Source organism: Nannospalax galili, unplaced genomic scaffold, assembly GCF_000622305.1.
Source record: "Nannospalax galili isolate Female #2095 unplaced genomic scaffold, S.galili_v1.0 scaffold31, whole genome shotgun sequence".
Lineage (NCBI taxonomy): Eukaryota > Metazoa > Chordata > Mammalia > Rodentia > Spalacidae > Nannospalax > Nannospalax galili.
Window position 1 is genome coordinate 3,428,822 of NW_008332149.1, and position 19,206 is coordinate 3,448,027.

Sequence of the window (19,206 nt, forward strand, 5' to 3'; positions counted from 1 at the left end):
CCTCTAGTCTTTTGGTCTTTTCATGGTGTCCCACATCTCTTGCAAATTCCATTCCTGTGTTTTTTTAAATTTTCCATACTCTTTGCTTGAGTGGTCCAATTCTTCAACTTTATCCTCCAGTGTTGATATTCTGTTTTCCATTTCATTCATTCTAGAGGTGAGGCTTTCCCCTGTTGTTTCAAGTTGACTTTTGAGTTTTGCACTGCTTTCTTCATTTCTGCCTGAGTTTTCTTCAATGTTTCTATCACTTTTGTGAATTCATTCAGAAGTTTATCTCTATCTTCTTTTAGCTCTTTGATTTGTTTGTGTGTTCTTTAAATTCATTGAATTCTTTCATGATGTTTATGATTATTCTTTTAAATTCAGTGTTCTGGGTTATCTGTAGGGGTTTCTCCTTGGAGAACTCTTCTACAGGATTGGTGGGCTTTGCTGGGGACATAGTGTTTTAGCTTTCCATTTTATTATTCTTTCGTTGTGGTTTTGGCATGTGAATTTCTTTTGTTATTTATGATTCTGATATGAGAATTAAGCTGAAGTATGCTTCTGTTCATATTATCCGGGTACCTAGATCCTTTCTTTATTGGTTATGTAAAGCTGGTTGGTACAGGGTTCAGGTTCTCTCAGGTTTAATTTGGAGGGAACTGATGGCTTCAGATCAGCTATTCAGGGCTACCCACAGAAGCCCAATTCAGGTTCCAGTCAGTATACTCAGGCTTCCTTCACCACCTGGAGGTACGATCCAGGGTCTCTCCAGCAATCCTGTGTGTTGTCAACCCTATGCCAGAAAGAGGCCAGAGGGAGGCCAGAACTCCGCACTCTCTGGTGGTCTGCTGAGGTTCCAGCCTTAGCCTACCAAAGCCAGATCTGCCCTGGGGCCTTGGGAGGGGCCTCACAAAATCCCAGGTAGGGGGGTGGTATAGGGCAATTACAGGAAGCTCACCACCACATGGAGGCAGGATCCGGGGGCTGTCAGGCTGTCCCTTGGGCAGAGGGAGGCCAGAACCCCACATTCTCTGGCAGTCTGCTGAGCTCTGAGTAGCTACCCCAATGGAGGAGGTCTGAACCCACCCTCTCAGGCTATCTGCTAGGACCTCCTTAGCTAGATTCCTTATATAGCCCAGGACCGCTTGCCCAGAGAATGGTGCTGCCAGACTGGACTGAGCCTTCCTACATTAATTAACAATCAAACAATCCCCGGCAGGCTAATTTGATCTGGAAATACCTCAAAAGAAATTCCCTTCTCAGGTGACTCTAGGCTGTACTCCAGGCTCTGTAGAGTAGACAATTAAAGCTAGCTAGGACAGATTCCTTCCACAAAGATGCCTTGGGAGTTGTCTTCTGCAGGAGGCTTTGCCTCTGTGTCCATCTGTCTCCACTGAAGACTGATGGAAGAAGGGGCTGGCCTTTCCGCAGGCTGCATGTTAGAAAACAGTGCTTTCAAATATGCTTCTAGGGTCTCAAATCAAGCAAGTGTTGCTATGAGCCAAACTAAAATGGAGCCCCTTCCTGGGTGGCATATGAAGTCTTAGTACGTCAGAGACCACCAGTAAGGAAACCTATACAGCCACATATGGTCATTTTGTGTAAATATTAGGAGAGAGTCATCTTCTGTCCCTGTATGGATCTAGCCTTTGTGTGAAGGTGACCGTGATCAGAAGTGCTGCACTCTGTGCTGGTCATTTTAATATTCTAGCTCTGTACATCTCTTTGCATCAAATGCACACATGAGGACAGCACTGTCTGCCCTGTGCATGCCCTTGTCACTTTGAAACCAGTATGTGTAGTGACAGTAAGACACTTGGTTCACGCAAAACGTGCAGCTGACCCATGGGTCAATGGGAACAATGCCCCATTCTGCAGACAGGTTTCATTTTTCTCAAAAGACCCTACTGCTTCCTGAGTCTGAGCCTGTGGAAGGGATTTTTAGCTTTATCAATGATTCATTCTGTTAGCAATCACCATATCTCTCATGTTTCTAGAACAGTTTGATTGAAGTATACTGTGTTTGCAAAACAGGATATTTAAAAGTCCATCATTAGTGTAGTGTGAAAACATTTTTTCCTCTTCCATGTTGTGTTAATTGGTTCTGCTTTATTACAGCAAAAACCTGAGGCAGGTTATTTTATAAGGAAAAAACTTTGGCATAGTTCAAAGTCCAAAATGGAATAGCCTCATTGGTTTGGCTTCTGGTGGTGATGGTAGATATGAGCACATTATAGTGGAAGTGTAGCTAGAGACAGTCACATCTCAAACAGGCATGGGTGTGAAGGAACAACTCCAGCACCATCTTCAAGGACACATACCAAATAACCTAAGGAGCTCCCACTGGGCCTTGTCTCCTGAAGTTCCATACTTTATAACAGCATCACCCAAAGGACCAAGACAAACAAGAATGGACCCTTGGGGTTACTCAACCCACTGCCAAACCATAGCACACCTGATCCAGAAACTGAGGGGGCACAGAGAATAAAATAGCATGGTGTCCACTTGTTACATGAATATCTTAGTTTGGGTTTCTACAGTGCCCAGTCCTAAGACAGGGGTACAAGTGCTTTAGCCTATTTGAAAAGTGATTCCAGGCACTTCCTACCTCCAACTCTGCAGGAGACAGGGAAGTGAGACAGGAAAGGCAGCAAGACCAGCAGAAGTACATCCTCAGGTGGTAGCCCCAGTGGGCAGCTGAGATTCAGCACCCCGGGGTCACTGGAACAGACAGTGCCTCTGAGTCACTTCCATCCCCCCATCCAGACCCACTAGGACCAGAGGTTTTATCCACAAACCTTTGGCAACTGATGAAGAGCCACTCGGGGAATGGGGTGGGGGGGCAAGGAGGTAATACTGGGAATACCTGGCCTTTCCAGAGCTCTGGGCAAGCATGTTAGAAGGCCAGAGAAATCCCTGGCAAGGTGATGGTTCAGGTTCTTGGAGTCGGCAGCTAAGAGACCAAGAGAAGGGGAAGGAGAATACTGCAGAGGGTATGGCTGGGCCCAGAGGGGCACAGGCAGGGTGCGAGCAATACCTATCACATTCCCCATCTCCATTGTTGGCAATTTAGTGCATAGGTCCCTTTCTGCATTACTTCAGGTGGTTCTCACACCAACTCATGAAGAACTAGTTCTATCCTTGAACGTATGTGCAATACGTGCATACATATGTGAGCACATGAACATGTGTGTGCATGTAGAGACCAGAGGTCAATGCCACATACCTTTGTCTACACTCTGCCTTATTTTTTTTTTTTTTTTTTTTTGGAGAGGAGGTCTCCTGCTGAACATGGAGCTCACTGATGCAGCAAGACTAGCTGTCCAGGGGCTGAGACGGCAGATAAGAGCACTGGCTGTTCTTGCAGAGGGCCTGGGTTCGAGTTCCTCATCCACATGTCAGCTAACAACCATCAGTAACTCCAGTTCCAGGGGATCTGACACCTTCTCTGACCTCCTTGGGCATTGCGCGACACAGGTGCACTTACATACATGCAGGCAACACATACACACACACACACACGCACACACACAATAAATAATAAATAATGTGGTGGCGCATGCCTTTAATCCCAGCACTCGGGAGGCAGAGGCAGGCAGATCTCTGTGAGTTCAAGGCCATCCTGGTCTACATAGTGAGTTCCAAGACAGCTGGGGCTACAGAGAGACCCTGTCTCAAAAAGACCAAAAAAATTAATAATAAATAAAATATTTTAAAGACTAGCTGTCCAGTAAACCCCAGGGATCCTCTTGTCTCCACCTCCCCAGAGTTGGGATTATAGGTACATACCACCATTGTGCCCTGCTTTTTATGTGGATGCAGGAGCTCCAAACTCAAGTCTTCCCATTTGCACAGCAAACACTTGACTGAATGACCATCTCCTGAGCACCTTCTTTATCTCCTTCCTTTCACAGATCAGGAAACTGAGGCTTAAAGAGGCCAGATAACTAACTTATGATGTTATCCAATGGACTCTAGAGTCATCACTGGATTCTGGAGCTATTTGACTTCCAAGTCTTAATCTTAGCCTTTTACCACACTATCAAATTCCTTCTCATTATCTCTCCTATATAATACTTACTAATAGGTTACTTCATTTTCGTACCCTGCAACAGATCAGAAACAAACAAAAATGCCTAAACTGCAGCTGCATCACAGTGTGCAGGATTCAGATGTCACTTCACCATGGCATTGTATCACCTAGCAACAAATAATGAGAGCTAGGGGCGCCTTCTCTTTGGAAAGGAACCCAGGACGCAGGGTGCTTTTTGAAAGACCTCGGCAGGAATCCCAAGAGTGTTGTGGTTGGCCTTCAGAAGGGAACACTGCAGGGACCTGGCTTACCCATTCCCCAGCTGAGCTGCATCAAGGAACCTTCCTGCTCCTCCTTACAATGCTCCAAATTGCCAGATTGACCTCAGAACCAGGGAAGAGAAACAGCTGGGGGGCCGAGGGATCATCTTAGAGGAAGGATATACTGGGGCTGCTGGTGAAATGGTGTCCCACACCATCTAAGCCCCAACACCACCCAGAATCACCAGGAGAGAAAAGGCTGGTTTAGAAAGAGGGTACAAGAGCAGACTGAATTAAGAGGAGCATTGGAATGAAGCGACAACCTCTCCTTTTAACTTCAAAGTGCTTTTCAAAAACAGGATCTGAAAACAAACCTGCATCCTGGCAAGTGCTTCCTGGGTGGGCATTTGCTTGCCACCTTTAAAGAAGGAAAGAGGCCCAGGCAGGACTGCACCTACACGGACTAGAAACAGAAGGAAGAAAAATTATCGAAAGCTAGTGCTGTAGTCCAGCCACTCACCACTCTTGCAGAGCTGTCTACAATTTTACAAATCCACCTTCAAAGGGAATATACGAGCAGCGCTTGCCTTCGAGCACAGCTTTGCAAACAGACGATACCACCACTACTTTCTCGCTTCTAGACAGTTGGCACTGATGGAGGGAAGGGGAATTCCTGCCAGTCGTATAGAACAGACCCTGGCTCTAGGTTGTGGCATCTCTACCCAGCCACTCTCTCTATCTACAGCATAATTAGTCTGTCAGACAATTAGCAACCGGAGTATGCCTCTCCCTTGAATATCAAACAATATTCACCAGGAATTTGCCTCCACTCCACTGGGTTTACTGAACCTTGTGATCATACACTGTAAACAAAATGCATGGCACTCACAGACAAGAAGCCACAGTTAACACAAGAGCTTGATGCTCATGATCAGACCCCCTCTGTCCCTGACAGCAGCACCAGCACTTTCTACAGTTCCAAATCGTCCAAGCGAATGTTAAAAGCATCATAATAAAACAACTATAACGTATAAAAAAGTGTCATTTCAGTGGCGTGGGGGGTGGGGTGGGGCAATGCAGGATGAGCTGCTTGAGAAAATTCAGCCTCAAGAGAAACAATGAAAAGCTCAGCTAGAGATGCTGGGGGTGTGGCCATCTCCTCAGCACATCTCCTGTGGAGTGTCACTCAACCCACAGGACAGCCACTGGCAGCTCGGAAAATCAGACCAGACTTGGCAGGGGACAGGGTTGGAAAGGGGTCATTGCTCTGTGTTATTAAAACCTCTGTTAGAGACATATACACATGCATCTACCTGTGTTCACAGTAACAATATTCACAGTAGCCAATGGTAGAAGTAACCCAAGAGACCATGGCAGATGAATGGATGGACAAAATTATATGCATGCATATTTGTGTTTGTGTGTGTACATATATAATTATATATGTGTATGTATAATATATACATTTGTGTATATATACATATATATACATAAATGGAAAGTCACCCTTAAAAAGGAAGGGAATTTTGACCCAAGCAATAGTCTTGAGGACATTATGCTGAGTGACATTAAGCCTTCACAAAAAGCAAGTCCATGGGATTCTACTTATAAGCAGTACCTAGAACAGTCAAATTCATAGGCAGAGAGCAGAGCAAAGATTAGCAGTGGTTTCAGGATGGGGCATCAGTGTTTACTGGTACAGGTGATCAGTTTGGGAAGATGAGAACATTCTAGAGATGCAGGCATTGATGGTTAAAGAACATCATGAATGTGATTATAGCCAAAGAACTACAAACTTAAAAATGGCTGACACGGTGGGTTTTAGGGTATGTGTATTTTACCACAATAACTCCCCGCTGGAAGAAATCGATTTTGATGTCTTTACAGCACCTAAAGAACCAGACCTGGCCATGATTCACAGCATCTCCCATAGCTCATTTGTGGGTTGTGCTATCTGGTTTCTGGTTGATTTCCCTTCCCTTTCTTTGTTTTCTGTGGCTGGTGAGGTATGGTGAATGGCAGCTGACTTTATCTAAGGTGAAAGCTGCATGGAGTAGATGTCCCACCGGAGATGAGAAACTGGGTGAGGAAATCTAAGACAGAGACGGGTTATAATAATAGAACACACCAGGTGTCCTGCATTAAAAGTTTGGTAAAGAAAAATCCTATTGGGTTAGACTTTTAAGGTGTGAGTGTGTGTGTGCATGTGTGTGTGCGTGTGTGTGTGTGTGTGTGTACATGTTTGTGTGGCCATGGAGGCTGAAGAGGGCATTGGATCTCTAGAGCTGGAGCTACAGGCAGTTGTGAGCTGTCAAATGCAGGTGCTGGGAACCGTACTTGGTTCCTCTGCAAGAGCAGCACCCACACTCTTAACCTCTGAGCCATCTCTACAGTCACCTGGGATGGACTTTTTAATACAGAAAAATGAAAGCTCTGTGATTTCTTTTTCTTTTAGCCTAAGATTTTAGACGACATAATGTTCAGTTAAGGGAACTTAATAGACTTCTTCACAATCTGCAAAGAATGAAAGTTCAGACAAGGAAGGCAGCCTGATGTTTCCGAAGCTCTTCGCTCATAAACGCATTTGGTGGAAATGCTGTCATTTACATCCAGCTGGTGGCACTTCCCCTCTTCTTTCCAAAAGAGACTTTAGTAGCAGCAAAGAGCAACAGACACCATTCTCAAACAATGAACTCAAAGACTCCCACCCCCTTTTGAAAGAGGCAAAGCACAATTTCCAAAAGTGCTCTATGAGCTAGCTCTCTGCCTCAGAATCACTAATGTCCTTTTGTAAACTGCAGATGTCCTCCTGACTCATGTCCTAGGCAACAGAGGCTCTGGATCTGCTCTGGCTGAAATACGTTCCCTGGTCACAGCAGAGAGGCCTTTTGGGAGCAGGATTGTAGACATGACGCAGTTCATTTCACATCAGCAGGGACTTGTGTCAAAGGGCCAGCTCATTAAGAGCAGAGACATGGACCACATCCCCAATTGAATCCACAGCTCCCTCACACCCACCTACGTGCCTCATCCATTGTCCTTATGACTGCAACACCTCCATTTCCCAGATCCTTAGTCAGTCCCTGCCCATTGATGATCTTAGGATGACAGAAGAGCACTGTTTGAGGATGCTCAATGAGTGGAGACAAGAAGGGAATGGCCAGCCTGGTTGTGGGGCCTTGACTGCCCTGCCAGTCAGCTCCCCTGCCTGCCTCCATTCTGGCTGCCTGCCCAGAGCTTCTGCCCAACCAGAACCACTGTCCTGGGCTGCACCAATGTGGTTGGACCAGACTGGAAAAATGGAACTCGATTTGAGTGCTATCTTTAACCACATGGCTGGAGACGTAGCTCAGTTGGTGGAATGCTTGACCCAGCATGTACAAAGCCCTAGGTTTGATCCTTGGCCACTGCACAAATAAAACCAGGTGTGGCGGTACGAGGCTATAATCCCAGCACTTGGGAGGTGAAGGCAGGAGAGACAGAAATTTGGGGTTATATTAAATTCCTCACTTATATAGAAAATGTGAGGCCAGCCTAGTCTACATGAGACCCTGTTTAAAAACCAAACAAAACACTGCTGATGGCTAGCTTGAAAAGTGGCCAAGGGAACTGGGTGTGGTGACACATACCTTGAATCCCAGTACTTGGGAGGCAGTGGCAGGCAGATCTCTATGAAATTGAAGCCAGCTTGGTCTACATAGCCATTTCCAAAGCCAAAGGGCTACAGGGAGACTTTGTCTAAAAAAAACAAAAAGAAGGAGGAGGAGGGGGGGGAAGAAGAAGAAGGAGGAGGAGGAGGAGGAGGAGGAGGAGGAAAGAGTGGCCAAGGGAAACCTGAGTCAGGGACTCTGGGCTGAATCTTCAGAGTTTGCGATATCTGAATGGAATGGGGGGACAAGGGCATCTTTGGGGCAGCATTACATCCTCCTTGCATTTTGGTTGCTTTCAGACAATTCTTTTCCATACTTTGGTGAGCTATTTACACCCATATCTACTTTAAGTACTTATATAGCACTTTCTACGTTCTAGATAATCATCTAAGGGATCAGTAAATACTAATTCTTTTAATCTTATAACAACATTGATGAGATTATTTTTCAAAAATACATTTTTTACTCTTTGAGAATTTCAAATATGCATATAACATATTTTGATCATATTCACCTCTACTCCCCTTTTCCAACTCCTCCCAGATCTGCCCCACACCCACCTTCCAAACTTCAAGTCCAAAAAGACTATTTTTATCCTCACTTAAAAATGAAGCAACAGAAACCCCAAGAGGCTCAGGACATCAGCCACGGCTGCAGAGCTGGAAATGGCACAGAGAATACAAGCCACATCATTTGCACCAAGCTGTCTATGCAGGAGATAAATAAGTTAATGGCAAAATAAAACACATGAGTCAAAAGCAACCATCTCTTACATTCTGGTTGCAGCGGCCCTCCCATCCTGAGGGTCTGGGGGAATTCAGCAGCAGTTTTTACGGGTATGAAAAGAAACAGCACAAAGCTTCTGATATTATTGAAATGGAGAGAGAACTGTAAAATGAACAACTTTCCTGCCTGGTGGGCCAGTGTTATTTAATGTCACAACTGGTAATTCCAAGCATCTCTGAGGGAAGCAATGTGTTGGTGATTTATTGTTTTGTATCGAGTGTCAGAGGTCATTTGCTTTCTCCTACTTCAACCTCACCCTCATCATCCAGCATGCTGCTGGTTTGCTGAAAAGACAGTATTTTTTGTTTGCGCAAGTTGGCATCTTAGCCCTGACCATGTGATCAGACAATCCCTCTAAGTCGAATCTAAATTAGCCAAGTTCCTATGGTTGAATGTTTCCAGTCAATACACAATCATCACTTAATATATGTCTAGGACAGTGGTTCTCACCATGTGGGCTCTGGAACAGCAAGAGCTTGTCACCTGAGAACTCGTTAAGAAATGCAAATTCACTCAGCCACCTTCCACCCACAGAAGCAGAAGCTGGCATGGGGCCCAGCAAACTGTGAGATTACAAGTCCTCCAATTTTGAGAAAGCTGGTTTTGAAAAGGTAACCAAATCTAATATACCACAAAAAAATTATATCTACTCTTTGTCTTGAGCTACATTTTTATTTTATTCTGTATATTTTATGTGTATAAGTATTCTGCCTGATGTATATAACTACACCCATGTCCTGCAATGCCTATGGAGACCAGAAGAAGGTGTCGAGTCCCCTAGAACTTGAGTTATGGAAAGTTGTTAGCTGTCATTTGGGTGCTGTGAACCAAACCTGGGTCGTCTGCAAGAGCAACCAATACTCTTAACTGCTACGCCATCTCTCCACCTCTAGAGGAAGATTTTCAAGATATCTGGAATCAACTATTGGCTTTAGATTGTCTGGGTGCAACTCAAGCCTAGACCTCTTCCTGCTGCAGCTGTTTGAGAGTGCCAGACAAGTAGGGTGAGTTACCAGGATCCTACCCACCACCCACTGGGTCACCATCCCCCCCTGCTTTGAGACCAGCCCCACCCCTGCTGCTCCAGGTCTCATACCTTCTCTGCTTAGCTAGTCAGAACCTACCCACATGATCCCCACCATCCGAACTGGGCCGAGGCCCCTCACCCTGCTGCAGACCTCTTGATTCACCAGCCTGAAACCATCTGGTCCCTCCAAATGAAAAATCAAGAGTGGGAGCCTGAGGGGCTGGAGATGGCTCAGCAGTTAAGAACACTAGTTGTTCTTGAAGAAGACCTGGATTCGAATTCCAGCACCCACATGGCAGCTAACAACTGTCCATACCTCCAGTTGCAGGGGATCCGACAGCCTCTTCTGTTCTCCGTGGGCATTGCATGACACGGGTGCACATACCTACATGCAGACAATACACGCATACACATAAAATAAAAATAAAATATTTTTTAAAAGTGAAAATCTGAAACAAGAACAATTAATTTACTGATCAGAAAGCAACCAATAAACATCAACAATAAAAACAGAACCAAACTTCAATCAACAAAAGCAGGCTAGAATTTAATATCATATATGCAACCAGTAAAAGACATCCATATGCCCAGCTCACTATGCAAAAACACAAATAATATGAAAAACCAAGATAAAATGTCCCCACCGAAACCCACCAGCCCTATAGTAGCGTTCTACAATGAGAACTAACCAGAGGAATTCCAAGACACAGCATTTGAAAGGACAATCATAAACATGACCAAAGACCTCAATGACTTTAAAGGACACACAAACAACTCGAACTCAAAACAGTTAGGGATAAACTCCGGGCTGAGGCTCAAGGTAAACAAATATATGGTAAATGGAAGACAATCCAGGATTTGAAAAGTGAATTCATGAAAGAGACAGAAATGTGGAAGAGAGCTCAAACTGAAATGAAGATGGAACTGAAAAACTCAGTAAACCTATTTGAAACAACAGGAAAAGAATCCCACCAGCAAAATGAAGCAAATAGAAGACAGGATACCAAGACTGAGTGATAAACTTGAAGAATCAGACTTCTCAAGAAAATATTATGAAAAAAAATTTTAACACAGGAATGGAATATGCAGGAAATGTAGGACACCATGGAAGACCAAATATGTGCGTCAGAGGCATAGTGTAAAGAAAAGAATCTCTGGTCAATGGCATTGGCCAAAACTTCAACAGGATTACAGAAGAAAACTTCTCTAAATTAAGGAAACACATACCCACACAGACACAAGCAGCACACAGAAAACTAAGTAGACAGTACCAGAACAGAAGCTCTCCACGGCATATCATAGTAAAAACATTAAGTGTCAGAAAAAGAGAGGGTAGTGAAAGCTGTAAGAGACAGACAGCAAATTACATATAAAGGAAAACCCATCAGAATTACAGCTGACTTTTCAATACAAACTAAAAAGGCCAGAAGGGCTTAGAGCAAAGTATTCCAGATCCTAAAAGATTATAGATGCCAAATCAGAATTCTTTACCCAGCGAAACTATCATAGTTGAAGAGGGAAGAAAAAAATCTTCCATGACACAAATAGGGTAAAAGAACTCATGTCAAGTCAGGTGTGGTGACGCACGCCTGTAGTCCCAGCACTTGGGAGGCAGAGGCAGGCGGATCTCTGTGAGTTCAAGGCCAGCCTGGTCTACACAGTGAGTTCCAGGACAGCTGGGGCTACAGGGAGACACTGCTTCAAAAAAGAAAAGAAAAAAAGAACTCATGTCCACAAAACCAGTCCATCGAGAATGCTCAAAGCAATACAAAAGGATTGAAGAAAGGAATGACTGTACCCGAGGCTACAGAAAGAAAATAAATGATGGTAGAATTAATTATGGAAACATAAACTAGGACAAGAACACAAACAGAAAATAAAATGACAGTAACCAATACACATCTTTCAATAATAATTTTAAATATCAATTGTCTTAACTCCCCAGTCAAAAAACACAGACTTGGTGAATGGATTAAGAAACAAAATCCATCTCTTTCCTGTTTATAAGAAACTCATCTTACCCCCAAGGATAGGCAACACCTTTTCTATCTCATCTGAATCTCTAACCCCACTTAACATCTCCCTGTTCTGCTCATTTATTTCCTTAGACCAAGTTAACTGATAGCAAGTGAGGACAAGATGCTGCACGGAGGCGACTTGGACTGGAGCGCGTCTGAAGGATGAGAGTTTTCCAAGTGGCTGGGAAGCTGATTATACGAACTTACAGCAATGGTGACAGCATGCACAAGACCCAGGCAAACTCAAACCAAACAAAAACCCAGCATAGAACTGGGTGAATGGACAAGGAGCCCCAACCTTAGCTGAGGAACTACTGGCAACTGATGACTACTCATAGAGGGAGAGTTGATTTCCTTTAAAGGAGTGATGCTAAATACATCAACTAGGCTTCAGTGGATGGACTCATGTTGGGACATGCTGTCCTGGCCTCCATCTGTACCTCCCCCGCAGTGACCTTTTGGGCCTCGTGGTTCCTCAGTCTCAGAATTGTTTACCAGCTCATTTTCAGAGGTATCAGGTCCTGAGAGCACCATGACCTGGCACTGACCCTGCGGTCATGCGACGGCTCCCCAGCCCCCGTTGGGTCAGCTGCCTTCTGGGCTAGGGTATAAAAGCAACCTGGGGCTAAGAAATAAAGGCTTCTTCTGCTACACTAAAAGCGTGATTGTCTTTTCAATCCTGACGTCCTCCGCTCAGAGATCAGCTTCGTGCGGCGCAGGCGTGGCAGACTCACACTTAGGAACATTTGGGGACACAGACATAGCTTGATAGGCCTTCACATATGTGGCATAGTGCATGAAATCTGGCTATTGAGGGTATGGAGGTGGAGGGGGATAAATATGATCACAATATATTACATGAAACTTTCAAAAATTAAATTAAAAACAGACAAAAATATTGACTTTATGGTTCACTGTCTATCTGACTTTAGGCGAGCTGTATAACCTCCGTAAAACTGCGTTTGTCTGCATTATAAGACCAGGGGTGCTAGCTTCGGCAGCATGTATACTGAAATTGGAACAATACAGAGACTAGCATGGCCCCTGCACAAGGATGACATGAAATTTGTGAAGCAGTCTATATTTTAAAATAATAATAATAATAATAACCTGAGGTCATTGTTGGAATTAAATGAAGCCATTTATGCAAAATAGTAACAGTACACGGAATGCGACCAGTGCTCGATACACCTGTTGCTGGTCTTGTCACTATCACCATTATTGGTGCCATAAAATTTGATAAAAACTATTTAAAACTATTTAATAAATATTTAACTGGCTTTTGATTGTCTATCAGTCATAGACAATTGGGAAAGTTAAGAGAGAAAAAAGGATTCTAACTCAGAAACTTGGTGGATATCCATCCAGGCCAGGGTTGTAGGCAGAATCCATCTTCTTCGGTATGTGGTTGCCGGCCCACATACTGACCTCAGTAGCCTATTGTTAGAACCTCTACAGCCCTCACTGTAAGATCCCTGGAATGTAGGGAGGGTCTTTTCAGACAGATTCTTCTCTAACCAAGGGAAGATCAGAAGAGTCTAAGCAGGGCAGAGTCCTTATGTGGCAAAGAGAGGAAGTTAGACAGGGCCAGGGTAAAGGCGGAGGGTGGGACCGTGCCTAGGGAGACTCAGGCCTGCTGCCCTCTCTGCCCTCTTTCTCAGGACACTCACCTTCTATACCACCATGGCCTTCTTCACGTACACTGCTCTCATGGCCCTGGACATACATCCTTCCTTTACTGTCCTACAAAACTGGAACTTTCCACTTTAATCTGCATCACAAAAGGAGAGAGATGAAGCAAAAGGAGGTATAAAATAATCAATGAAACAAACACAAAACCCAGAAATCCAGTGGCACTCACTGAGGACTTGGGTCTGTTCCTACCTGGCAGTTCCATATGGATCTGCCTATTCTTTTCGTTCATTAAGCTGCACCCACAGGGCTGTCCAGAGAGAAATGCCACCAGCCTGAGGAGTCTTGGTCGATGGTCAGGATCCCTTTCTACCTCATCTGAATCTCTAGCCCAACTTAACATCTCTCTGTTCTTCTGCTCACTTATTTCCTCAGACCAGGTCAACTGACAGCAAATGAGGTCAAGATGCTGAACAGAGGCGACTTGGACTGGAGCACGTCTGAAGGATGAGAGCAGACATTAGGTAGAGGATGTCAATTTACCACAACTGAGTACCTACTATGCACCAGGCACTACTCTGAGCATATCACATACATTACCCTCAATCAATGCTCACAACGAATTGCCTGGGCACTAATAAAATACATATTGGCACTGAGTCCTCACTATGAGTTAAGCACCAACCCAGAGAGGTGCCTCATATATCTCAATCAATTTAATCCTATTACAAATGAAGAATTGAGTCCAAGTTCACATAGAAATCAATGGCAAAACATGGAACTGAGCTGGGTACCCTGATCTGAAAATTCACCTTCCTAAGATTCATGCTTTTTCTTTGTAAAATATATTTTTATGGGCTGGAGATATGGCTCAGTAGTTAAGAGCACTGCTGCTCTTGCAGAGGACCCAGGTTCAGTTCCCGGCTCCCACAAGATGACTGACAACCATCCATTGCTCCAGTTCCAGGGATCTGACCATATTATACATACATACATGCAAGAAAAACACTCATACACATGAAATGAAAATGAATTTTAAAAATTTTGTGAAAAAATATGTATTTCTGATAATTTCATACCTCTGTACAGTGTATTTTGATCATGTTCACCCCCATTTGTCTCCTAACTTCTCAAACATCTAACCCCCCACTCCCCTAACTCTCCCAACTTTGTGTTCTCTTTTTTTTAATAGTCCTCTATTCCAATTTGTGCTGCCCATATACTCATGGATGTGGGGCCGTCTACTGGAGTATGGTCAGTGTATCAGGGAACACAGCCTTAAAGACAGCTGACTCCCCCTTCTCCAAAAGCCATCAACGTTAATAACTCCTCAGCTATGAGTAGGGGCTTATGATCCCCTCTCTGATCCATGCCTATTGACTGGCTTGTTCCTGTGCAGGGACCAGAGCTGCTGTGAGTTCTTAAGTTCAGTGGTCCTGTCATGTTCAGAAGACACTGTTCTTACTCAAGTCCTCTCTGACCTCCCCCTCTTACAACCTTGTCAACCCCCTCTTCTGAGATGGTCCCTGATTCTATTGGGAGAGTTGTGATACAGGTGTCCCGTCTATGGCTGAGCACTCCACTGACATTTATTCTCTGCATTTTGACCACTTGTGAGTTTCTCCATTAACTTCCACCAGTTGCACAAGGGAACTTCTAGGATGAGGTCTGGAAGCTGCACTAATTTATGGGTAAAGAGATACAAATTTAGAGGGCAGTTTGATACTATGTTCATTTAGCAAAAGAATAATGGTAGGTTCACTTCTGGGGCCTATATGCTCCCCAACTGTGGGTTCTTGGCCATATTTACCATACCAGGCATGCATTTCCTCCTGTGCAGTGCATCTTGAATCCAATCAGAAAGGAGCTGGTTACCCCCATAACATTTGTGCCATTGTTGCACCTGTGGGCATATCTTGTTACACCAGACTCATGCTTCTAGGAAGACAGTAGGTCAGAGGCCCAGAGGACAAACAGCTATTGAGGAAGAGCACAGGGAGGCCATTACATACTGAGAAAATGTTGTGGTTGCAGGTTCAAAAGATGACTGACTTTAGATGGTCAGCCCTGGGGCTCCAGGCAGGAGTAGAGGAAGAGATCATAAGCACAGGAGGAAGAAAGAACTAAGAATTGAGGAAGATGAGCTCCATTTCTGTAGTTACATCCAGAGTCTAAACTGTGAAGAATGGAATCTAAATCTAGTTATTTTAAAGAGATAAGCAATTCCTTGGATTAATTTTGTAAAAATTATTTAGAAAATAAAATCAAACAGGTAAAGAACCAGACTCCAAAAACACATAAAGTCCAAGCAATAGAAACGTCACTGTGGTTGCATCCAAGGAGAAATGTGAGCAGGATAGGCTCTCTGGACACATAACTGTCCCTGTTCTTAACTCTGAGGCCAGACTTGGCGTCACCTCTCAGTGTCCTTTCAGGACTGTGCCAAGCTCCCACAAGGGGCATCAGATTGGCTGAGTCTGCTGTGTCCCTTATTTTTGTGTAGCTGCAACCGAAACACCTGAGCAAACAGCTCAAAGAAGGTTTTTTTATTGGCTCACAGTTTCAGAGGGTTTAGTCCATCGTTGTCTGGCTCTGTGGCTGTGGGAACAGGTAGTGGAGGAGAGCTGTTCACTTCATGATGGACAGAGAGCAGAGAGAATTACAGGAAGGAGCCAGGGCAAGGTAAACCTCCAAAGACATGCTCAGTGGCCTACTTCCTCCAGCCGGGCCCCATCACCTACTTTTCAGTTCTCCCAATAATTGTATCACATGACACACCAATCCAGAGAATAATCCATTGATTAGGTCAGAGCCCTCAGACTCCCACTTGCCAAAAGTCCATCTGGCAACCAAGCTCCCAACACACAAGGTTATGAGAAACATTTCCTATTCAAATCATACCACTAGACCCCATTTAGCTGCTAGACCCTTAAGAAGAATCCTTGAAGCCACCAAGATTCATACAGTGTGGGATTCACCCATAACATCCAAAGCCTTGGTCAGCTGGCAGGGCTGACCTAAGTAAAGGTGCCCCTTTTTGCCAGGCTGACCAAGACCATAAGCATAAACAAGCCAGCACAGAGAATAGAAACAGCTGGTTAAGTGTCCAACAAAGAAACGCATTCATCTATGAGCTGAGTAGACACCTCATCAGTAAAGTGATTTTTATACAAGCATGTGGACCTGAGTTTAATCCCCAGAACCCAAGTAAAAAGCCAGACACAGTAGCACAGGCTTGTAATTCTGGTGCTGAAGCAATAGAGACAGGCACATCCCTGTGACTCACTATGGCCAACCTAACTGAACCAGTGCGCCCAAGGCCCCAGTGAGAGACTCAGTCTCAAAAAATGAAGTGAGTAGCTCCAGAGGAACAACACCAAAGGCTGAATCCTGATTTCTACATGCTTCTCATATACACATGCTCATACACATGTGTGGATGCCCCCCATACACACACATACAGAAATACATTCAAGTAAATATATACTCTAGCTTCAAAGATGTCTGTGCTCAAAGTCTACTTCATTGTGGGATAAGGCATTGTCAACAGCCGTGTAAAAATGTCTTTCTCATGAGAACCTTGTCACCCATACTATTCTGGTGACAAGGTCCTTATTACAAGTGATGCACCCATCACCTGTGAACCATGGCCAAAAAGGACAATCGAATACCTCCAGGCGCCCCCTATACACACACATACAGAAATACATTCAAGTAAATAAATATTCTAGCTTCAAAGATGTCTGTGCTCAAAGTCTACTTCATTGTGGGATAAAGCATTGTCAACAGCCGTGTAAAAATGTGACGCACCCATCACCTGTGAACCATGGCCAAAAAGGACAATCGAATACCTCCAGGGACAGCAGCCTGATGTCACCATGAGCACATGTTCTCTTAGTGAGAGACCTCAGAGGAGGGGTGGTGGGAAAGTGTGCTCCACAGGAGGGAAGTTACACCTACCTGCTGACTTCCTATCCATAGGAATCATTGTGATGGTGGAATTTGTTTTCCATCTGAGCAAAGGCTGGTCTCCCATCCAGATTGCCTTGCCCACACTGTGTTGACCTAAAGGCAGCCATGTGAACTCTCCTTTTCAGTGAGCCATGTTAGCAAGCTCCTGTAGGTCCTCTGCCATAGTGGGCCCATCTTCCTTATTTCCAGTTTGACCTTGAAGGGTCTAACTGTCTCACTGAACAGTACGTACTGGGCGGTTCAAGAATCTGGCAAATGGCGCGAAGGCAGAAACCAGCATGCTGTGGGGCCAGGACACGAGCCCAGCAGCTGACTGATGGTGGCAACAGAGAGAAACTTTAAATGGAGAAATTTAACTTCAAAGGCAAAGCCTCCAGCAAAAATCATGAACTCCATAATTTGATTGAATCGTCTGCATTTGAATAGCTCTGCTTGGGCAACACACTTAAACATTTACAAAATTAATGTTTAACTATTGTGGAAGTGCTTATAATTGTCTAACGATAGTGAATAATTAAATAGCAACTTTGAGCATTACTGGACCCAGCCCCATTCAACACAACTGTGTCAAGTGTGAACATAGAAGATGGATATTATTAGACATGAAGTCTGTGAGCTGTGGGCCCTCTAGTGGCCACAGCATGCAGTGCAACTAAAGCCTCACCCCGGGCCCCTCCCCCACCCCCAGCCAAGTCCTGAGGAGTCATTCTTGGGGGATTTGAGAAATATGGGGGGGTCAAGAATGTGTGAGTGAGGCCTAGCCTTTTCTCCAGACCAAGACCCCTGATTTTAAGAGAACTGCTGGGAAGTAAGAAAATGCCATCCCCCTGGGTACCACAAGGGACATCAGAATAGAGCAGAAACTTTCCCAAGTCTCCAGAGAGGTGTTTCCCCACAGCAATGCCCCAGTGCAGCCTTCCGTTGCCCCTGTGGACAAAGCATCTTGTCTGTAAGCAAAGCTCCGTCCTCAGGTGCTGAATCCGAAGCTCCAGGGGACTATGACTTCTTGCCCAGGGCCCTTCATCTGTCACCCATACCACCCACCACACACACCAGGCCCTGTAAAACATGGTGTGTGTGTGTGTGTGTGTGTGTGTGTGTGTGTGTGTGTGTGACTATGGATTGAACCTAAGGCCTCATGAATGCTAGGTAAGTGATCTGTCACTGAGCTATAGTGCCATCCTATTTATTTACTTATTTACTTTATTTACTTACTAAGTTGTCTGGGCTATAGGGGTGCCCTGTTAGTATCTGTGAGTCATGAATGATGAGGAGTTACAGTGACTAAAACTCAAGCCAGGCCCCAGATTCTGAGGAGAAGCACTCTTTCTCAGACTTGGCTGCATGGGGCATCCACTTAGGTTGGCCACAGACCCCCTCACCTCCACATCCAAAGCTAAACTCTGCATCTTGTTCATAAGTTCCTTCCCCTTTATGTTCTCCAATACTTTGAGTGGAGACATCATTCTCAAGACAGAAATCAGGGCGTCTCTGGACTCCTCTGCATTGGAAGAGCTCCTTCATCTCCATAAACAATGAGCATGCCTCCTGAGAAGCATCTGAGTGTACATGCTGCCCTCCTTCCTAGCCATTCTCTCCACACAGGTTGTGACTCATCAGTGTAACAGCCAAAGTCTTCCCGCTGCCCTTCCCAGCTCCGCACTGCAGTCAGAGGGTGCTCCCAGAAAGGCAAAGCCCAGTGTATTAGTTACTTTTCTGTTGCTGTGCTAAAACACTGTAACCAAGGGAACTGATAAAAGGAAGAGTTTATTGGAGCTTATGGTGCCAGGGGAATTGGAGTCCATCGAGGTGGGGAGGTATGGTGGCAGGAGGTGGCTGGAGTAGG

The 19,206-nt window shown here is 44.8% G+C and overlaps 1 non-coding gene across 1 annotated transcript; it reads left to right on the plus strand.

The window, feature by feature from the left end:
* The first annotated feature begins 12,741 nt into the window (after positions 1-12,741).
* LOC115069333 lies at positions 12,742-12,844 on the plus strand. The gene has a single exon (XR_003848605.1). It is a non-coding gene; the product is annotated as a U6 spliceosomal RNA (small nuclear RNA).
* The last annotated feature ends 6,362 nt before the right edge of the window (positions 12,845-19,206 follow it).